The sequence below is a fragment of the Bos grunniens genome, chromosome 7, assembly GCF_055505025.1.
Source record: "Bos grunniens cultivar Pamir isolate PY7600 chromosome 7, Bosgru_T2T1.0, whole genome shotgun sequence".
Lineage (NCBI taxonomy): Eukaryota > Metazoa > Chordata > Mammalia > Artiodactyla > Bovidae > Bos > Bos grunniens.
The window spans coordinates 46628133-46648984 of NC_141171.1; the positions used below are offsets into that span (position 1 = coordinate 46628133).

Sequence of the window (20852 nt, forward strand, 5' to 3'; positions counted from 1 at the left end):
ATGGAATTGTTTCCTTAATTTCTCTTTCTGTTTTCTCATTATTAGTGTATAGGAATGCAAGGGATTTCTGTGTGTTGATTTTATATCCTGCAACTTTACTATAATCATTGATTAGTTCTAGTAATTTTCCGGTGGAGTCTTTAGGGTTTTCTATGTAGAGGATCATGTCATCTGCAAATAGTGAGAGTTTTACTTCTTCTTTTCCAATTTGGAAATAGAACTGCCTTATGATCCAGCAATCCTACTGCTGGGCATACACACTGAGGAAACCAGAAGGGAAAGAGACACGTGTACCCCAATGTTCATCGCAGCACTGCTTATAATAGCCAGGACATGGAAGCAACCTAGATGTCCATCAGCAGATGAATGGATAAGAAAGCTGTGGTACATATACACAATGGAGTATTACTCAGCCATTAAAAAGAATACATTTGAATCAGTTCTAATGAGGTGGATGAAACTGGAGCCTATTATACAGAGTGAAGTAAGCCAGAAGGAAAAACACCAATACAGTATACTAACACATATATATGGAATTTAGAAAGATGGTAACGATAACCCTGTATACGAGACAGCAAAAGAGACACTGATGTATAGAACAGTCTTATGGACTCTGTGGGAGAGGGAGAGGGTGGGAAGATTTGGGAGAATGGCATTGAAACATGTGAAATGTCATGTATGAAACGAGATGCCAGTCCAGGTTCAATGCACGATGCTGGATGCTTGGGGCTGGTGCACTGGGACGACCCAGAGGGATGGTATGGGGAGGGAGGAGGGAGGAGGGTCCAGGATGGGGAACACATGTATACCTGTGGTGGATTCATTTTGATATTTGGCAAAACTAATACAATTATGTAAGGTTTAAAAATAAAATAAAATTAATTAAAAAAAAATATCTTAAAAGTTATACATGTTTGCACTAAAAAAAAACAAACTATTCAGAGTTGAGTACAGAAAAAGTTAGTAGCTCTTGGGTCCCACTGCCAATCCCGTTCCTGAGGTTATCAGACCTAACTGTATAGGACATCTTTACATCTCTCTCCATGCCCCCACAAACTTAAAATGTATGTATACACACATATTGGAATTTTAACTTTTCATATTTTAAATTATTTCTTTTTAAAAATAAAATCTGGCTCGCACTAACCAAACACTACCTTGACAGTGCTTTTTTAGGTAATGCCACCTCATGATATTGTGCTGGCTAGTAAATTTGCCGAGAAAAGCTTGCTTTATCAGTAAGGGACATAAACATGTTCAAACCTTCTGACATTCATGGATAACTCTTAAAAATTTTATTAATATAAAGGAAAAATAAAAAGAGACTGAGTAGTAGGACAATAGATGTTCATGGATGCTGCAATATAATATATGAGTAATTAAAAAGGAAAAAAATCCAGCATGGCTTTTTCTGTTAGTACATGTAAGATGTTATTTATTCTTTTTATTCTCCTAATAGCTGCATAATTTACATTTGATGGTATAAACATAACACAATTTATTCAACACTTTAACTGATGGACATTCATTTTGATTTTACTTTTTGCCCTGATAAACAGTGCTTCTGTAAACATTCTTGTAGATATGCCCTGCAGGACATAATCCTATAAGTGAGATTGCTGGTATTTTAAATTTTAATAGACGGTGCTATACATCTTTTCTAAAGATTATAGCAGTTTATCAGACCCTAGGAATGAGTGAGTACTCCTGTTTCCCTTACTAGCCCTAGGTATTACTATTCTATCACTCTGATGGGTCAGATTTGTTGTTTTAATTTGTATTTCCCTAACTAATGAAGTTGCATATCTTTTCCACTGCTTACTGGCAATTTACATTTCCTTGTCTTTAAATTGCCTTTTCATATCCTTTACCTCTTTTTCTGATATTCTTTCTTTTTCTTATCTGTAGAAGTCCTTTATTAAGATAGCATATAAACCCTTAGCAATAAGTGTTGCAGTTTTTTCTCCCTTCTTTTAATTTTGTCTATGATAAATCTGGCTACCTAAAAATTTAAAACTTTGCATTGTCAGGTATTAAAACCTCTCTTTCTTTATGGCTTCTAGTTTTTATGTCTTCTTTAAGAAGACCTTCTCTCTCAGAGTTTATATATACATTCCCATAAGTTTTCTTCTACTATTTTTTTTTATAGTTGTATCTTTTTCATTTAGATCTTTAATTCACCAGGAAGCCAGGATGTGTAGAAGGGTCTAGCTTTATTTAACAGGTGATGTTGGACTAACTGCCTATCCATAAAGGAAAAAACCAAACCGAAGCAAAGTTTCCTTTCCCCATTGACTACATCTGTGTCTTGTATGGAGTTATTCTACTTTTAGGATATGTTAGGTTCCCAGGCCTTGCTTTAGGGTGGAAGACAGCTCCCATTGTCCCGACACTGTACGAAGAATCAGCATGAGCACTGGTTCCCTGCTTGGGTAAATCTCTCTTTTCTTGATTATTAGCTATCAACAGGGAAAGGGGAGGGTTTCGATTACACATTCCCAAACCCAGGCCTATGTGAAGCTCTCAGAGCAGCAAATATCCTTCTTTTGGCTTGCGGGGTGGTGGGGGGTGGTGGCGGGAAGGACCAAATTTTGAATTATGACAACCCCAAGTGGTGCCCTAAATCACCAGGTTTCTTACATGCTGGTGACAACAGAGCCCCTGATATAAGAGGTCCTGGTCAGAGACACCCTTGTCCTTGGCAGGCTTGGGGGCGGTGTCTGTCTGGCTTTCTTTTCAGTATCTACTCGCAGGCTGAGATTTTCTTTAGGCCAAGTTTCAGCCTGGAGCAAATTTTTTATGGCTGTGAGCTAATCCCCTAGCAAACCCTGGTTTATATAGAAACGCTGACACAGTGCTAGCTCTGGTGATTCAACTGGGGCGGCTGGGCTATTTATGGCTCCCTGATGCCAATAGGGGATAATTCTCATTTAATAGATTCCGTTTCTGTGGGGACAGGGATCCCACTTTTTCTCCCCAGTGGAACTTCTTGCACCAGGACCTGAGCAAGTAGACGGCTGCCTGGGGGCAGGGGCAACCATGGGAGTAGCTCAGGCTGCAGTAAGTTTCAACCAAGGTGGGCTTTTCATCCTGGGATTGCAAGAGCCTTAGAAACAAATAAATATTTTCATCTCCTGTTTTGTCTCTGGGCAGTGGGCCCGAAAAGCATCTTGATTCTTCTCAGTGAGCCTTGGGAGAAAAGCTGAGGATGACTTAATTCCGTCTTCCCCTTTCCCTTTCTGCACTTCTTTCTTTGTCCTAAGGACCTGCAGCAAGGGTTCTACGCAGCCACTGTTTGTGGGCGTGAGCCAGGCAGGGCTGTACTCAGGGTCCCCCGGGAGGTGAGGCCGTGTGCATGGCTGACCCCTCCTGAGACAGCTCCTTTGCCCCAGGTGGGGGCTGACGGGACCAGGGGATGGGTTTGGGGCTGGCAGGAGGGGGCAGTTCTTGGTTTAGCTTCATTTCTATTATCAGCCAGTATGAATCTTGGGTTCCAGCTTGAGCTCTTAAAAGACCTAGGGAGTGCCTTGTTTCCGTTCCTCTCAACTGCCTCCTTACATAGGGTCAGACTTTTTAAAAAATTGTGGTAAACTATTCATAGCATAATATTCACCACTTGGAAGCATACAGTTCAGTGACATTAGGTCAGTTTGTATTGTGCAACCGTTTCTATCATCCATCTCCAGAATTCTTTTCATCTTACCCAGCTGAAACTCTGTGCTCATATTAAACAATAACTCCTGCTCCCTGGGGGGAAAAACTCTTGCCACTATGGGATGAAGGGTTTTGGAGCTGTGATCTCTGATGACCTGGGCCCTGTTAGGGTGGCTCTAGGGGGGTGCCAAGAAGCAGCCAAGCCCCTACAGAAGGGAGTCCTCTTCACCATGCCGGGCCTGTCCCAGTGACATTTGGAGGGTTAGACAGGTGAACTTCATCATCCCCGTTTGTCAGAGAAGCTTCACAGCAACAGGGTTAAGCAGTCCAGTAACCCAGTGGCCGAACTGGGGCTTGAACTGGGGCTGCCTGGCTCCAGAGCCTGTGCCCTTAACCATTTCTGGATATTTATTGCTAAGCTCTGGGGCTCCTAGTGTCATCCCCAGACCAACAGAGTCATTGCAAGAGCACCGGGCATTGGTCTCAACTCAGCAAAGCAACCAGATTGCGCCCACCTCATCTGTGGCCTTTGAAGTCAGCGATGTCAAAAAGCGGGACAGCCTTGTCTTTAACCAGCTTTTATGGGGCCTGTCAGGGGGATGGAAGCACTTAGAGATGGCAGGCAGATAAAGGATGGGCCAGGCCTGCCCTGATAAGGTGGCCCAGGACTGGGGGAGACACCGAAGCCGCCAGGACTGTGGTTTCTGCATGGGAGTAAGCACGATTTCTGGCAGAGCCAGAGAAGCTGTGAAGACAGGCTGGCGGCCACAGGATTTAGTGGTTTAGCTTTGTTGAAATCCTCAACTTCAAGGACTTCCCCTGGTGACTGAGTTTTGTCAGGCTAATTAAGAGCAAGCCTGGCCCTGCAACAAGCCAAGCTCTGGGAATAGAAGAGGGAGGGGAAGGGTGGGCGAGGGATGCCCAGACATGGCTGGGGGGCAAGGATCTGGTGTCAATCCTCATGGATGGATGAGGCCCCCCTTGCCATGCCTGGCAAGACAGATGGTGAGGAAGATCCTAGGGTGAAGCCTGTTCCGCTTTTCACAGCTCCTCTTCCAGCTCTCCCGCCCCCACTTTCCCAAAGGCCCTGACAGGCCTGGAGCTGGGAGGACTTGTGGACTCGAGCCTGGAGGATGGTGGGGGGTTGGGCATCCTTAGATTCAGGGTTCATCCATCATCTTACTCTCACATGTGAGCTTGGCTAGAGACTAGAACTTGAGATGTATCTCATGAGGGATTGTAGGCCTGGACGGAGGGGAGGAGACACGGAAGGGGCTGGTGAGTGTGCTCCTGGATAAAGGACTCCTCAGGGCTCTCCCAGGACTGTCTCCATGACACAGTGAGAATACCTGCCCAGGGCCTGTGCACAGTGCAGTTTCAGGGAATAGGTGGGGTCTTACTAACTAGCTAACCCTCCCCAAGCTCCTGAGATGGGAGAGGGATACTATTATCCCTATTTGACAGCCAAAGAAACTTTGGCTCAGAGAGGTTGAGTAACTCAACCAGTGTCACACAGAGTATATTTGAACCCATGTCTGATACCAGAGCTTCCCAGGTAGAGCTAGTAGTAAGGAATCTGCCTGCCAATGCAGGAGATGCAGGAGACACAGGTGCAATTCCTGGGTGGGAATATGCCCTGGAGGAGGAAATGGCAACCCACTCCAGTATTCTTGCCTGGAGAATTTCATGAACAGAGGAGCCGAGCGGGCTACAGTCCACGAGGTCACAAAGAGTCAGACAGGACTGAGTACGCACTCACCTCACTGACAGCAGAGCCTAAGCTCTTTAGCACGGGTTACCATGGACTGTACAGTCCATGGGGTTGCAAAGAGTCGGACACCCCTGAGCAACTTTCACTTTCACTTCATTGTCACAGAACCGGCAGCAAAGCCTGCCTGGCTATCTGCCCTCAGACCGATGCAGACAGACTGAGATGGGACCCAGATCACCTGCGGCCTCATTCAGTTCCTTCAGCATGAGAGGCTGTTGGATGCGAGCTGGGTCCCTCAGCCAGACGTATGACAGGAAGTGCGGAGGGGCCTCAAGAGCCCTGTTGGCCACTGCACGGTGCGGGGAGCAGACCAGGGGGAGCACTTGAGGGCAGGGGCCGTGTGGGGAATCTGTGCTCATACCCTGAGAAGCTGAACAATGAGCCAGGCAGTTCCTGCCTTTGCTCACAGAGCGGGAGCACAGGCTGAGGGGCACGGGGTGGGAGTAGGGCTCAGGAGTCAGGAGCCCCAGCTGAGATGGAGGGGGCGCTGGGTCTGGGAGGATGAGTGGGAGTTGGGGGGTGAGCTCTTCCTTCCTCAGGGAGTGGGGTGAAGAGCACTGCTGCTGGGCAGAGGAGTCCAGAGGTCTGTTTGGTGAAAACCCCAGCTCTGGTGAGTTCGTGACCTTGAGCAATTTAACCTCTCTGTGCCTTTCTGCGTCCTGCAAATAAAAGTAGTCCATGTGGCATGTGGTTGTTTTGAAGACCAGATAAATTAATGCAGACAGAAAGCTAGGTCTGTCCTCAGTAAACTGAAATGACCATGCAGGCTCTGGGCTGCTGCTGTTCTCCCAGCTGAGAAATACTAGCAGGCACAACCTTTGTGCAGAGGTGGAGGAAGGGGCCCAGCTGCGTGACCTGCGAGTGGGCAGGTTGCCCGTGTCTTACTGCCCTGGCTCCCCTGACTCCCTCACTTCCTACTTGTTTATATGGGTCTTCCCAGTGTGACATGTCAAGTGTTGTCCAATAGAACATTTTCCAGGGTTGGTGGTGCTCCTCTAGCTTGACTAAGAGTTAGTTAAAGCTTGTGGGGAGCATCATCCCAAACAGTGGAGAGGTGCTTGCTTCTTTCAACACACTGTCTTTGATCGGTCTTGGTCTTCCTGGTGCAAGGCACCAAGCTAGGCTCTGGGAGAACAAGCCAGTCACAGTCCTTGCCCTTGAGAGCTCACAGTCCACGGAGAAGGCATTATTCATTCATTCATGCATTCACTCAGCCACCATTTACCAAGCACCTGCTTTGTGCCAGCGCCCTTTCTAGACATTGAGAACTCAGCAGAGAACAGGACAGTCGGCAACTGCCCCCAGGCTACTCTTGTGGTTTGCTTTTCCGGGATGGCAGCAAGATGCAATCAGTCTAGAGTGATGACCCTCGGTCCCTACTATGCGCTGGGCACTGGGAATCCACTGTGGGCAGTAGGGCAGAGTGGTTAATAGCTGGGTCTCTGGGTCCCGTAGCCTGGGTTTGTATCTTAGCTCTGTTTACTGGCTGTGAGACCCTAGGCAGGCTGGATCTGAGTCTGCTTTGTCTGTAAAATAGGGATGCTAATGGTACCTTCCTCATGGGGTCACGGTAAGGATGAAATGCAATGAGGTGTGAAAGGCACTCAGCACTTGGCACGCTAACTGCACTTACACAACACCCACCTGTTGGGACTGTTGTCATCACCCTCCTCCAGCTTTCAGGGGCTCACCTGAGACCCTGGGAGGACTATCCTCTCTTCCCCGTCAATTGTAGGATTTAACATGCAAGTACTGTTGGAAAAGTCATGCATGTAATTCTGGTTCAAGGTTAACCAATCTCCTTTTCTAAGTAACCTTTAAAAATCAATTAGACTCTGTAAATGAACTATATGGGAATACAATCTTGACAAGTGTGGATACATGTATATGTATAGCTGATTTACTTTGCAGCACAGCAGAAACTAACGCAACATTATAAATCAACTATACTCCCCCAAAACTTAATTTAAAAATAAAAAGAAATAAAAACCAATTAGAAAAAGGCAGACAGCCCAGTGGAAAGATGGGTAAAGATTTGAGCAAATAGTTCACAGGAAAAGAAAGAAGAACAGCTTATTAGCAAATGAAAAGAAGTTCAATCCTGTCTATATTTTTTAAAAATATCTATTAACATAGCAAGATACAATTTTCACCTTGCAAGCAAATGAAGGTTTAAAATTTTGCTGATACCTTTTGTTGGAAAGGATATGGGGAAATAGACATATTCACATAAGTGAGTGGGGAGTGTGAATTGGTGCAAGATCTGTGGAGAAAGTTTGGAGGGTTCTATTAAAAATGCACCATCCTTTTGACTTAGCATTTCTATATACAGGAACTTATCTTATGGATATGTTAATAAATTAATGCAGTGATATGCATCTAAGGACATTTACTACCTCCCTGTTTATTGTAGAGAAAAAAATAGAAAGAACTATAAACATCCACCAATGGAGGACTGGTTAAACTAAGGTACTTGAATACAGTGGCATACCCAACAGCCGTTATAAGGTACCGGGGCCCTAAAATGTATCTTGCAGATCTTAACATATTGCTAAGATATGTTTTTTTTAAGGTATAGAAAAAGGAAAGTGTAGAGCAATATGCCCATTTGGTTTACTCTCATTTGGGTTAAAAAGTATAAGCTGATACACATGTTTATATGTATAGAATATACCCCAAGGAAATGCGTAAGAAACCACTCACAGTGGTTTCCTTCAGACAGAGGTCCCGGGAGCCTGAGCAGGAAGGGAGATCTTCATTCTACCTTCTTGTATTCTCAGATTTTTTTTGTATCTGTGAATTACTAAAATAATTACAAGGAAAAAATCAAGCCGACTGAAGCTACTCATTGCTAGTTACAACATTCATAGTTAAAAGATGAAATCTTGTTCCAAGTTTTTCTGGTTTGTGTTTTTGTGTGCGGACTGATATAGTATTCTTCCTCTGAAATCCTCCTGATTAGCTAAGAGATGGCTCTCAGGCAGGGCTGCCCATTTGGATGGTTTCAACGTAAACCAGCGTCCTGCCATTGCTTTGATCGAGGTGGAAAAGAAAGCCCAGGGGTTGAGCCTGACCTAGCTGGTGACGAGGGACCCCTCTCCTTCCTGAGTGTTTGATCCTGCATTCTTATCTCCCCCTGTAGAATCAGAATCCAGAAGCCTCTAGGGTGAGGCTTGAGGTTCTCAGAGCATCCTCAGTACCAACCTTACCCCTGTACTGGTGAGTAGGTAGGTGTTTTCTAGGAGCGAGACCACACACCCAGGTGGTCCTGGAGTTGTTGTTGAGTCGCTAAGTCATGCCTGAATCTTTGCAACCCCATGGACTGCAGCACATCCACTTTCCTGTCCTTCACTACCTCCAGAAGTTTGCTCAGACTCAAGCCCATTAAGTCAGTGATGTCATCCAACAATCTCAACCTCTGTCGCCCCCTTCTCCTGCTCTCAATCTTTTGCAGCATCAGGGTCTTTTCCAATGACTCTGCTCTTTTCATCAGGTGGCCAAAGTATTGGAGTTTTAGTATCAGTCCTTCCAATGAGTTTTACAGGTTGATTTCCTTTAGGATTGGCTGGTTTGATCTCCTTGGAGTCCAAGGGACTCTCAAGAGTCTTTTCCAGCACCGCAATTCAAAAGCATCAACTCTTGGGTGCTCAGCCTTCTTTATGGTCCAGGTCTCACATCCATACATGACTAATGGGAAAACCATAGGTTTGACTATATGGACCTTTGTCAGAAAACTGATGGCTCTGCTTTTTAATATGCTGTCTAGGTTTGTCATAGTTTTCCTTCCAAGGAGCAAGCATCTTTTCATTTTGTGGCTGCAATCACTGTCCACAGTGATTTTCAAACCCAAGAAAATAAAATATGTCACTGTTTCCACTTTTGGAGGTATGGCTAAAATGAATCCTTCCAATCGGTGAGAAAATCTATTTTTTGTGAGGGCTATTAGGACAGCTTTCATGTGTATGGAACTTGGGGCACAGTCTACTGTTTGTCCCTGAATTTTTGGTAGCTAGAGGTGACTTCTGTCAGGAAGTAGAGAGGTAGGAGCTTTTAGAGCAAGCAGCCTGCAAGCTGACTTGTAACTTCTAATAATAATTCAGAAGCCAGAATGCCCATACTTTTTTCTCCCTCATTCCCTCTCACCCCTTCTTCTTCCTTTCCTTTTCCTCTTTCTCACTGTTTTCCTGTTTAAAATTTTTATTAGTTTTTGTTTTAAATTTCATGTAAAAAAATAAAAATTACATTTGCAAATGGTTTAGAGTCAGATGTTACTAGACTTGTGTAAACACACACAGGCACACACCCCCCATATCCTGGTTCTGGACTTCTGCCCACCTCCCTCATTTTCTACTTCTCAGAGGCCACTATTGATACCACTAGTAATCTAGTGGATTCTTTTGATATTTCCCTCTGTGTCTCTAAATAATGTACTTATGCTGCTGCTTGAATTCTTCCATCTTTGGCATTGTTGATTGACTTTCTGCTGAGGAAATGAGGATTTAACTCTCTTTTCATCATCACCTGCACTTCTCCTCTCCCATTGTTCTAAAATAGTTAATAGCATAATTTCATTATATCGGTGTTTGGTGGTTGAATTATTGTGACCCTTGAAGTTCTGTTCATAGCTGAACTATGATGACTCGTACTTTCCTGACCATTTCCTCTCGTCAGTTACCTTTTTTCCACCTCTGCTCAGTGTTTTGTTATAGGTCACTAGTTCAACACCAAACTCCTCTCTAGCTGAATAAAGTCTGTCTTAAAATTGTTTCCACAAACTTTATTCTATCGTGTCCACCTTCTGAGAAAATCTCTCCCACAGCTTCTGAACTTGGTCGGGTACTTTCTAGATCTGTTATCCAGTTTTTGTTCCAGGTTTCTTCATTAGCATATTGGCGATTCCCTCAGTTTTATTTTTCTGCTGATCTTCTATTTCCTGGATCCCATATCCTCCTCTTTCTTTGGTTTCTTCTTTGCTTTAGTGGAGCGCATTTTTTTCACCATTAACTTATAAAGAACTAAGTATTTTTTGTACCCTTGGATATTTTAAAATGTATTTATTCTAGCCTCATGCTTACTTGATGGTTTGGCTGGGTATAGAATTCTGGGTTGGAAATAATCTTTCAGAACTTTGATGGCCTTGTGCCATTGTCTTCATGGTTACAGTGTTGCCAAGAAGGCCATTAGTGAAATCTGTTTCTCTCTCTCCCTCTCTACTATAGGAAATTTTCTTTGCTCTGGTTGTTTTGAAATTTTGTATGCAGTTCTTTAGAGTAGATATGTTTTTACTCATCCTGCAGGGCACTTTGTGAGCATTTTTGAAACTTATATCCTTCAATTCTGGTTGTTGCTGCTGCTGCTGCTGCTAAGTCGCTTCAGTCGTGTCCGACTTTGTGCGACCCCATAGACAGCAGCCCACCAGGCTCCCCCGTCCCTGGGATTCTCCAGGCAAGAAAGAACACTGGAGTGGGTCGCCATTTTCTTCTCCAATGCATGAAAGTGAAAAGGGAAAGTGAAGTCACTCAGTCATGCCCCAACTCTTCACTATTACCTATGAAAATTGTTTCCTTGATTATTTCCACTTTCATTTCCCCTCTTTTTATTTTCTACCTCCCCACCTACTCCCTGAAACACCTATTATTTAGAGGTGCATGTATTGAACTATTTCCTCAATATTCTCATTTATTTCTCTTCCTTTTTTTTTTTGTTTTCTCTATTTTCTGGGCTGTTTATCTTTGAAATTTTTATGCATTGTATTTCTTCCATCATTTAAAAAAGTTTCCAAGATCTCTCTCTTGTTTTCTAAACATTCCTTTTTAAAATAACATCTTGTTGTTGATTCATAGATATAATATTTTCTCTAAGGTACTGTGATTTCACTCAAGTTTTCTTCTCCTTCCCTACTTATTTTGGTCTCTATGTTTCATATTATATAGTCTCCACAAGTGCCTTGTTATTCTTGATTGCCTGATCACCTTTAAGAGTAGAGGTCATTTAAAAGCTGACTTGAAAGCTCTGTGTCCTTTAGGTGGGGCTGTTTAAACTATGAACTTCATGTAGCATAATCTAGGTAGGCTGTTTGCAAGAGAATCCTCACTGTTGATGTCTTTTGAATGTATCTCTTGCACTAGTAAGATTGTTCAGAGAAATTGTCTCCAGTCTTCTGCCTAGAAGGTATACATTTGGCTTTCAGCATTCATGGACTTTAGGAGGGAAAGAAGGCTAACTATCTCCTTAGTATGTGTATTACTAGTCTGCTCAGGCTGTCATAACAAAATACCACAGTCAGGGTGGCTTAAACAACAGAAATTTATTTTCTCACTGTTTTGGAGACTAGAAGAGCAAAGACAGAGGCTTGGTTCTGGTGAGGCCTCTCTTCAGAAGGCCACCTTCTCCCTGTACCTCACATGATCTTTCTACTGTGGGCAGGAGGAAGGAGAATGCTTTGGTGTCACCCCTTCCTCTCCTTTTCAGGACAATAGTTCTATTGAACAGAACCCTAACTTATGACCTCATTTAACCTTAATGACCTTCTTAAAGGCCCAAACTCCAAATATGATAATGTGGGGAGTTCAGTTCAGTCACTCAGTCGTGTCCAACTCTTTGTGACCCCATGGACTGCAACATGCCAGCCTCCCTGTCCATCACCAACTCCTGGAGTTTACCCAAACTCATGTCCATTGAGTCGGTGATGCCATCCAACCATCTCATCCTCTGTTGTCCCCTTCTCCTCCTGCCTTCAATCTTTCCCAGCATCAGGGTCTTTTCAAATGAGTCAGCTCTTCACATCAGGTGGCCAAAGTGTTGGAGTTTCAGCTTCAGCATCAGTCCTTCCAATGAACATTCAGGACTGATTTCCTTTAGGATGGACTGGTTGGATCTCCTTGCAGTCCAAGGGACTCTCAAGAGTCTTCTCCAACACCACAGTTCAAAAGCATCAATTCTTCAGCACTAAGCTTTCTTTACAGTCCAACTCTCACATCCATACATGACTACTGGAAAAACCATAGCCTTGACTAGATGGACCTTTATTGGCCAAGTAATGTCTCTGCTTTTTAATATGCTGTCTAGGTTGGTCATAACTTTTCTTCCAAGGAGTAAGCGTCTTTATTTCATGGCTGCAGTCACCATCTGCAGTGATTTTGGAGCCCAGGAAAATAAAGTCAGCCACTGTTACTCCATCTATTTGCCATGAAGTGATGGGACCAGATGCCATGATCTTTGTTTTCTAAATGTTGAGCTTTAAGCCAACTTTTTCACTCTCCTCTTTCACTTTCATCAAGAGTTCTTTATTTTATCTGCCATAAGGGTGGTGTCATCTGCATATCTGAGGTTACTGCTATTTCTCCCGGCAATCTTGATTCCAGCTTGTGCTTCATCCAGCCCAGCATTTCTCATGATGTACTCTGCATATAAGTTAAATAAGCAGGGTGACAATATACAGCCTTGACATTCTCCTTTCCTGATTTGGAACCAGTCTGTTGTTCCATGTCCAGTTTTAACTGTTGCTTCCTGACCGGCATACAGGTTTCTCAAGAGGCAGGTCAGGTGGTCTGGTATTACCATCTCTTTCAAAATTTTCCACAGTTTATTGTGATCCACACAAAGGCGTTGGTATAGTCAATAAAGTAGAAATAGATGCTTTTCTGGAACTCTCTTGATCTTTTGATGATCCAGCACATGTTGGCAATTTGATCTCTGGTTCCTCTGCCTTTTCTAGAACCAGCTTGAATATCTGGAAGTTCACGGTTCACGTATTGTTGAACCCTGGCTTGGAGAATCTTGAGCATTACTTTACTAGCATGTGAGATGAGTGCAATTGTGAGGTAGTTTGAGCATTCTTGGCATTGCCTTTCTTTGGGATTGGAATGAAAACTGACCTTTTCCAGTCCTGTGGCCACTGCTGAGTTTTCCAAATTTGCTGGCATACTGAGTGCAGCACTTTCATAGCATCATCTTTTAGGATTTGAAATAGCTCAACTGGAATTCCATCACCTCCACTAGCTTTGTGTGTAGTAATGCTTTCTAAGGCCCACTTGACTTCACATTCCAGGATGTCTGGCTCTGGGTGAGTGATCACACCATCGTGATTATCTGGGTTGTGAAGATCTTTATTGTATAGTTCTTCTGTGTTTTCTTGCCAACTCTTTTTATGGGGAGTTAGGCCTTCAATATGTGAATTTGTGAGGGGTATAATTCAGTTCATAATGGTATGTAAAATTTCACTTAACTGTTCTGTTTTCATTCTGATACTTTCATCTTCTGCTGTATTTGATGATCTCAATTCTGTTTCATCCTCTCTAGAAAATAATCTTCGAGTCTACTGCTGGAGTGGTGATTAGGCTGCCACCCAGGTACATTGAATGAGAATGGGTCTCTGAAGGTCTGACGGTTCTTAAATAGATTATAAACCAATTCTTCTTTTAATAGGTGCACATTCACCGCCACTTCTAATGTTGCTTCTAATTCCTGACTAGTTGACTTTTGGCCTGCATTACTGTTGACTTAGGACTCAGTTTTTCAGGTCTGCTAAATTGGTTACCACTTATCCAGCTTCCAAAATGTTCTTGCTTTTGTAATCTCTCCTGTTTTCTCTCTCCATGGGAATTATATCATAAAAATATCTTTCTGTTGTCAGCTTGTGTTTCTGGAGGAAGTAGAGGTAAATGTATGTTTGTCTCATTCTCCTTCTTTAACTGGACACCATATGTCTCCTTCCCTTGAAAGCAGTGGAAGCCCATCTGAGGAGTTAGCTTTGGTTCCCAGTCCATTTCTCCACCAACTCTGGTGTTTCCACAAAACATGTCTGTAGCGTCCAAATGCATTTGATTTTGAGGTGTTGAGTGATTTCTGGGGACCAATAGTCTGACATCACTTGACCAAAAGATAGAAATATACTCTGAGCTCATCACAAGTATGCAAACAATTTTAATACACTCAGAAAATGATTTGTGCTTCAAGTTCAACAAAGCTTCCACATTTTCCTGAACAGCATCTCCTTACATTTAAAAACTTGATATATTTCCGGGGGAATCTAATCCATATGTTTCCTATTTTTGTTTTTTTTTTGCTTTTAATGCATCTTAATATTGTTTCATAAAGCACTATTTAAGCTAACATTCTTTATTAGCTTTTTTTCCCTTAAGTAAGCCTTTTCCATTAGCTTTTATTTAGAACTGTATTTTTTTCAAAACTTGCCGACCACCAAGTTGAATTGAACCCCTAAATGTCTGAGTTTCACTTGAAAGTTTGACTTCTCTTGGCGTCTAGTTAGGGCAAACCCATATTTTCTAAAATCTTGTGTTTTCTGTCTGTGTTTCCCAGCTAAGCAGATCTGTACCCAGAACCCATTCCACAGAATCCTATACTCCATGGTAATTTGGACCAGAAAGAAAGTACCTACATGCAGCATACCTCTTGTTGTGGTCAACCATGCACTGGATAGATAAGAGTAGAAGGAAATATTCCCCTGCCTTGAGGAGTTCAGTCTACTTAGGGAGATGAGTAAGAAAAGAAAGTCTTTCATTTCCTTCCTGTATGTCAGATAATGGACACTTGGCCATGATTGTCCTATTTAAACCCAATGATACACATGTATTTTATCTAAATTAATCCTCTTAATAAGTCTTCAGGATGAATATAATTATTACCCCAATTTACAGAATAAGGGCACTTGAGACTCCAAATGTTGCTGAGCTTGCCCGAGATTGTACAACTATGAAGTGGTAGAGAGGCTGGTTTAGAAGGTAGGCAGAATTCCAACATATGAAAAGCAGGAACATGATTTAGGTACCTGGTTTGGAATGAGTATTCAATAGTGGTTGTGAAATAAATATAACAGGGCCAATGATACATCCTGTAAAGCTGAGAGAAGACTTATGCGGGCTGCCACCACTAAGAAAGATGTCCTAGAGGAGACTATTATCCCAAACCTGTCTTCACTTGCTCTGCTGCCATGTCCAGGTGACTGTCGTCTGTTACCTGGATACCTACTTTGCTGCTGTTGTTCAGCCACTCAACCATGTCTTGACTCTTTGCGACCCCATGGCCTGCAACACACCAGGCTTCCCTGTCCTTCACTAGGATACCTATTGGAGCCTGTCAACTGCTCTCCCCACTTTCCTTCTTGCCCCATTACTAACTGTTCTCCACACAGCAGCCAGCATGATCTTTTTTTTTTCTATTCAAGGTAAAATTTATCTACAGTGACATGCATACAACTTAAGTATTTAATCTGACGAATTTTAACAAAATGTATATACCCATGTAACCAACACCACATTCAAAACATAGAACATTTCTATTACCCTGTATTCCCTTTTTGTCAATACCTACCTCTGATAGGCAACTAAAATTCTTGTTACTATAACCATAGATTAGTTTTGTATGTTTTGAGTTTCATGTAAATGAAATTACACATTATAACTCATTTGTGTCTGTTTTTTTTTTTTCCCAATCAGGATGTTTTAAGATTCATCCCTGCTGTTCTGTGTAGTTGTACCTCATTTCTGAAATTGTGAAATAGTATTTCAGCTATAAAAATATCAACTTTATTGATTGATTTTTGTGTTGAAGGAGATTGTTACAGTTTGGAATTATTGTGAGTGAAAGTGCTACATTCTTGTACAAGAGAGTTAGTGAACATACATTTTTATTCTCTTGAGTGACTAAGAATGCAATTGCTGGTCATACATAGATACATATTTAATATTTTAAGAAAATGTAAAAATGTTTCCAAAGTTCTTTCACTGCTTTATACTTCTATCAGCAATGTATGGGGGCTGTGTTTGTTCTTTTTCCCCCTGAAACACTAGGACAGTGAAAAATAAAAAAGATAACACCCAGTGGTGGAGAGACAGAGGGAGCTGGAATAATTGGATATGGACATGGGGAAAATACAGCTTGGCCTATTCTCTGTGTGAGGTAGAAGTCAAGGCTTGCTTTTTTCTCATTAGCAATATATAGGTGTTCCAGCATTATTATTATTATATTACTATGTAGCATTAATTTTTAAAAAAGACTTTACTTTTGCAATGGAATTGTCTTGGCTCATTTGTCAAAAGGCATGTATGTTAGAGTCTATTTCTGGGTTATCCATTCTATTCCACTGATATATTTGGTGATCTTTATGCCAACACTGAAAGGACAACATTGGAAGGACTGATACCTGAACATGAAGCTCCAATACTTTGGCCACCTGATGCGAAGAGCTGACTCACTGGAAAAGACCCTGATGCTGGGAAAGATTGAGGGCAGGAGGTGAAGGGGGCAACAGAGGATGAGATGGTTGGATGGCATCACCAAGTCAACAGACATAAATTTGAGCAAACTCCAGGAGATAGTGAAGGACAGGGAACCTGGCGTGCTGCAGTCTATGGGGTCACAAAGAGTCAGACATGACTTAGCAACTGAACAACAACATGCCAACACTACACAATATTAATTTTTTAAATTATTTTAACCGAGTTATAATTGATATATTAGTTTTGGGTATACAGCATAATGATTTATTATTTGTATGTATTGCAAAATGATCACCATAATGAGTCCACTTAGCATCTATCACCATACATAGTTACTGTTTTTTTCTTGTGATAAGAACTTTCAAGATCCATTCCCCTGGCTACTTTCAAATATGCAATATAGTATTATTAAGTACAGTCATCATGCTGTGCTTAACATTCCCATGACTTACTCATCTATAACTGAAAATTTATACTTTGTGACCCCTTTCACTCAGTTAACAACCCCTAACCCTCACTTCAGGCAACCACTAATTAGTTCTCTACATCCCAAACTTGGGATTTGTTTTTCATATTTCATGTATAAGTGAGATCATATGATGTTGTCTGTCTCCTCTGACTTATTTCATGTATCATAATGCCCTCAATGGCTTCCCTGGTGGCTCAGACAGTAAGGAGTCCGCCTGTGATGTGGGAGACTTGGGTTCGATCCCTGGGTCGGGAAGATCCCCTGGAGAAGAAAATGGCAACCCACTATTCTTGTCTGGAGAATCTCAAGGACAGAGGAGCCTGGAGGGCTACAGTCCATACAGTCACAGAGAGTCGGACACAACTGAGCGACTAACACACAATGCCCTCAGTGTCCACCCATGGACCTTGTTCCAAATGAACCTTTTTCTGGCTCAATAATATTCGTGTGTGTGTGTCCCCTTTATCATTATGAAATGACCCTCTTTTTCTGGCATTATTCATCACCTGCTTTCTCCTGATTAGACTTTGCCTGATATACCTTTTTATGTATTTTTACTTTTAATGTATCTGTGTCTCATTTTGAAGTCCATTTTTCCTTGAGAATACATGGTTGTGTTTTATCTATATTGAGAATTTCTGCTTTTAGTTGGACTATTTAGAATAAAATTTAATATTAGTATATATATATAGTTGAGTTTAAGTATATCATCTAACTATTTATATTCTATTTGTTTCTACTGTTTTAATACCTTTTTAATAATATATTTTCCCTGCTTTGTCAGAGTTTTTAAATGATTCTGTTTTCCCCTACTCATGGCTCATTATGTTAACCTTCATTTTACTGTGGTTTTTCACTTGTAGTAATGCTGGGAGGGACTGGGGGCAGGCGGAGAAGGTGATGACAGAGGATGAGATGGCTGGATGGCATCACCGACTCGAAGGACATGAGTCTGAGTGAACTCCGGGAGTTGGTGATGGACAGGGAGGCCTGGTGTGCTGCGGTTCATGGGGTCACAAAGAGTCGGACACGACTGAGTGACTGAACTGAATTAATTTTAGTTTTTAAATGTTTGTATTTAACTTGCCACAGTATATTTTAAAATAATTTTATATCGTGTTATTTATAACATAAGAACTTTACGACAGTATAGTTCAATTTACCCACTCCTATTTCTTTTGCGATTTAAAAAAAAAAATTAAACTTCACTTCCAGGTATGTAATAATGCCAAAATCTCTCTTCTCTCTGTTGCATTAAACAGTCAAGTCTCTCTTAAAGGAAATCGGAAACCTTTTTATTTTGTAATAACCTGAGACTTACAGGAAAGTTATAAAATGAAGATGGAGATTTCCTATGTACCCTCCACCCGGCTTCCCTTAATGTTCACTAACATCTTACAAACCATAGTACATATGTTAAAAACTAAGAAATCAACACTGACACAATACTGTTAAGTAAACTAGATTTTATTCACATTTCATTAGTGTTTCTGATGTCCTTTTTCTGTTCCAGGAGCCAATCCAGAGTCCCACCACGCACTTAATTATCATCTCTCCTGGGACAGTAGTGTTAGTCTCTCAGTCACATCCTAGTCCTTGCCAGTCACCTCCCCCAGTCCTTACCAATCTGTGACAGTTGCTTATCTTTACTAGTCTTTCATGGTCTTGACACTCTTAGAGAGTTGTTTTGTAAAATGTCCCTCGCTCTGGGCTGAGTGTTTGCTCATGATTAGGTTGAGGTTGTACAAAGATACCCCAGTAGTGATGCGCCCTTCTCCATTACCCCATCATGGGGCACGTGATGTTAATACTACTGGTGGAGCTAACAGTGATCACTAAGCTGAGGCAGTGTCTGCCAGGAGTTTCCACTGAAAGTTATTTTTCCTTAATATCTGGAAGAAATACTTTGAGACTATGCAAATACCCCATTTCTCCTCAAACTTTCTCCCACTAATTTTAGCATCCATCAATGGATCTTAGCTGTAACAAATTTCAGGATGTTCTAATGGTGGTTTTCAGATTCCCTTACCCCTTCTAGACTTCCCTGGTGGCTCAGATGGTAGAGCATCTGTCTAGAATGCAGGAGACCCGGGTTCGAGCCCTGGCTTGGGAAGATCCCCTGGATAAGGAAATGGCAATCCACTCCAGTACTATTGCCTGGAAAATCCCATGGACAGGAGGGCCTGGTAGGCTGCAGTCTATGGGGTCACAAAGATTCAGACACAACTGAGAGACTTCACTTTCACTTACCCCTTCTGCTTGTGTTAATTGGAATTCTTGAAAGAACCATTCCTTCTCATCCATGTCTCTCTCTCTCTTAGTTTTGGTCCTTGTATATATTTTTTATCCTACAGGTTATTCTGTTGTTATACATTTTATTGCTTAAATTATTTCAACTTTGGCCAAGGAGAACTCTTTGATATTGATTCCTGAGCCCTTTATAGGTATCCTCATTTTTTTTTTTTTTTTTTTTTTGAGCACCTTGTCACTTTCTGGCACACAAGAAGCTCCAGACTCCTCTTGTATTTTCTGTGACCCAGGTTTGGATTTAACCACTTATCTAAGAATGCTTCCCTGGTAGCTTAGTTGGTAAAGAATCCGCCTGAAATGTAGGAGACCCTGGTTCGATTCCTGGGTTGGGAAGATCTGCTGGAGAAGGGATAGGCTACCCACTCCAGTATTCTTGGGCTTTCCTGCTGGCTCAGTCAGTAAAGAATCCGCCTGCAACGAAGAGAATAAAATACTTAGGAATATATCTACCTAAAGAAACTAAAGACCTATATATAGAAAACTATAAAACACTGGTGAAAGAAATCAAAGAGGACACTAATAGATGGAGAAATATACCATGTTCATGGATTGGAAGAATCAATATAGTGAAAATGAGTATACTACCCAAAGCAATTTATAGATTCAATGCAATCCCTATCAAGCTACCAACAGTATTCTTCACAGAGCTAGAACAAATAATTTCACAATTTGTATGGAAATACAAAAAACCTCGAATAGCCAAAGCGATCTTGAGAAAGAAAAATGGAACTGGAGGAATCAACCTACCTGACTTCAGGCTCTACTACAAAGCCACAGTTATCAAGACAGTATGGTACTGGCACAAAGACAGAAATATAGATCAATGGAACAAAATAGAAAGCCCAGAGATAAATCCACGCACATATGGACACCTTATCTTTGACAAAGGAGGCAAGAATATACAGTGGATTAAAGACAATCTCTTTAACAAGTGGTGCTGGGAAATCTGGTCAACCACTTGTAAAAGAATGAAACTGGACCACTTTCTAACACCATACACAAAAATAAACTCAAAATGGATTAAAGATCTTAACATAAGACCAGAAACTATAAAACTCCTAGAGGAGAACATAGGCAAAACACTCTCTGACATACATCACAGCAGGATCCTCTATGACCCACCTCCCAGAATATTGGAAATAAAAGCAAAAATAAACAAATGGGACCTAATTAAACTTAAAAGCTTCTGCACATCAAAGGAAACTATTAGCAAGGTGAAAAGACAGCCTTCAGAATGGGAGAAAATAATAGCAAATGAAGCAACCGACAAACAACTAATCTCAAAAATATACAAGCAACTCCTACAGCTCAACTCCAGAAAAATAAATGACCCAATCAAAAAATGGGCCAAAGATCTAAATAGACATTTCTCCAAAGAAGACATACAGATGGCTAACAAACACTTGAA

The 20852-nt window shown here is 41.8% G+C and overlaps 1 protein-coding gene and 1 non-coding gene across 7 annotated transcripts in view; both read left to right on the plus strand.

Annotated features, from left to right (window-relative positions):
* Nucleotides 1-20852, plus strand: part of LOC147369394 (uncharacterized) — a 259997-nt gene that overhangs the window by 165097 nt on the left and 74048 nt on the right. The window lies entirely within an intron of this gene.
* TRNAS-AGA (transfer RNA serine (anticodon AGA)) lies at nt 19176-19247 on the plus strand. Its single transcript has one exon. It is a non-coding gene; the product is annotated as a tRNA-Ser (tRNA).